Genomic DNA, 2,712 nt, shown 5'->3' with positions numbered 1-2,712 from the left:
TTTAGGGAAAGATTATTCCTATTCTCCCAAGGGAGTCACAGCTGGCCCTTTCTCTTCTTCTGGGCTGGGTAGGTACAAATGTGAAGACTGGAGCTTCTGCAGCCATTCTGTCACCACAGGGGGAGCAGCCTCAGGGAGACACTGACACTGTGGAAGGCAAAACCAAAAGAAAAAAAGGAATAGGGTACCTGATGACATCACTGGCCTCTGAACAAAACAAACCCTGAAGCTCCCCTTATCTCTGGACTTTGCAGTAATTTAAGCCAATTTTTAAAAAATTAATTAATTTATTTATTTTTGGCTGCATTGGGTCTTTGTTGCTGCGGGCGGGCTTTCCCTAGTTGAGGCAAGCAGGGGCTACTCTTTTGTTGCAGTGCGCGGGCTTCTCACTGCGGTGGCTTCTCTTGTTGTGGAGCACAGGCTCTAGGCGTGTGGGCTTCAGTGGTTGTGGCACACGGGCTCTGTAGTTGTGGCACACGGGCTTAGTTGCTCCGCGGCACGTGGGATCTTCCCGGACCAGGGCTCGAACCCGTGTCCTCTTCATTGGCAGGCGGATTCTTAACCACTGTGCCACCAGGGAAGTCCCTAAGCCAATTTAAGTTGGGTTTTCTGCGATCTGTAATGTAAAAAAAATCACAGCTGATTTATCTCCCCACACATCAACCTGTGCCTCATCTCAATGAATTCTACTTCCTTAGGTCCAGTTTTGTAGAAACATGTAGGTCGGTGAATACTTCTCTTTCCTTCACAACTCTATCTGATATGTTCCCGAGGCCTCTGGACTTATCCATTTACTTCCACCGCTGTCTCCTCTGCCCTAGTTTGGGACACACCTCCTCCCATCCCCCACCTGACTGCTGCAATGGCCTCCCAATTGGTCTCCCTGCTTCCAGCCTGCGCCCTGCATGCTTCACAGTACAGCCTGGGGGATATCGTAAAAACACAAGTCTGCTCACCTCCCCCGTCTCCTGTCATCTCTCAATGGTGTCCCAGGTTCTGAGGCAGAAGATCCAAACCCGTTCGTCCCCAGCCTTCTGCCGTAGCCTACTCTCAGGCTCTCCTCATTCTCACTCCTCTCCAGTGATGCCAACTTTCTTTCCATTTTTAATTTCTGGAAGGTGCCAAGCATCTTCCTGCCTTACAACACTTTCACCTGCTTTGCCCTCTGCCTGGATTGCTCCTGCCTGCCTCCTCCCCTTTCTCCCGAGCTCCTCCTATACATTTTTCAGGTCTCAGGGCAGATGTCACTTTCTCAGGAAACCTTCTCTGATGCTTTATATCTGCATTTGGTGTCAGATATTCATTTTGGTGTCTACTGTTTGGCAGGCCCTGTGCTATGATGAACAAAATCGACATGCTCCCAGCCTGCTCAGAATTTACATTCCAGTTGGGGGAACAATTTTTAAAAGTTAGTGAGCAAAGGACTTCCCTGGTGGCGCAGTGGTTAAGAATACACCTGCCAATGCCGGGGACACTGGTTCAATACCTGGTCTGGGAAGATCCCACATGACATGCCGCAGAGCAGCTAAGCCCGTGCGCTACAACTACTGAGCCTGTGCTCTAGAGCCCGCGAGCCACAACTACTGAGCCTGCGTGCTGCAACTACTGAAGCCCGTGTACCTAGAGCCCGTGCTCTGCAACAATAGAAGCTACAGCAATGAGAAGTCCGCGCACCACAGTGAAGAGTAGCCCCCGCTCACCATACCTAGTGAAAGCCCACGCACAGCAGTGAAGACCCAACGCAGCCAAAAAAAAAAAAAAAAAAGTTAATGAGCAAATAAAAACAATTGTTGCAAGCGCCAAGAAGTTCTAGGAAGAAAACAAAATAAAAGACTGGGTTAGAAAATGGCAGGGCAGGTGTTCTTTAGAGAGGGTGGTCAAGAAAAGCCTGAGGCATTCTGTGACACGGAGAACTTTTAATTAGGAGAGAAGAAGTAAAGGGAACAGTATTCTGGGCAGAGTGAACAGCCTCTGCAAAAGAGCTGAGCTCAGGAAGAACTCGGCATGTTTGGGGAAGCCACATGGCTGCAGCATGGAGGCTGGAGAGAGGGGCATGAGATGAGGCTGGTGAGAACCCCAGAGCCAGACCACACAGGGCTCTTCTGAGTCTGGCAAGAAGCTTAGATTTTATTTTAAAGGCAGTGGGAGCCATCAGAGTTTTTGAGCAAGGGTTGGATGTGATCTGATTCGTGTCCTAAGATCCCATTGGCTATTTGTGAAGAATAGATGGTAGAGGGTGAGGCTGGAGGTGACGAGGTCCTCTTGGGAAGATCCTGGTGGAAAGCTTTTGTCCAGGGAAGAGGTGAGAATGGCTTGGACTGAGAAGGTAACAATGACGATGGGGGCAAAGAAGAAAGCTCGTGGTATGTTTTGGAGGTGAAAATGGTAGGCCTTGCAGAAAGGTTGAGGATGGGGGTGAGGGCAGGGAAGTCATCTGGCTTTGGGGTCTTTTTTCAGCCTGAATGTTTTCATCTGTCAAATGGGTCTGCAGCATGAGAACAGCACCCACAATGAGATACCTACCATAAATCGTGGAGGCCCGTGCTCACTGCGTGCTGATTATCACACACATCCTGGTTATCGTGCTGGGTTGGGTCCCCAGAGATCCAAGTCTGAGTCTTATTTATCCCTTGACCCCCGAGAATGACAGAGTGGAAAATTCACCAACCTAAATTGTGTTTTTAAAGTGTTCCCGGAAGCATCAGGCCTGAT

Source organism: Lipotes vexillifer, unplaced genomic scaffold, assembly GCF_000442215.2.
Source record: "Lipotes vexillifer unplaced genomic scaffold, Lipotes_vexillifer_v1.1 scaffold98, whole genome shotgun sequence".
Classification (NCBI taxonomy): domain Eukaryota; kingdom Metazoa; phylum Chordata; class Mammalia; order Artiodactyla; family Lipotidae; genus Lipotes; species Lipotes vexillifer.
Note: the sequence above shows the minus strand (reverse complement) of the source record.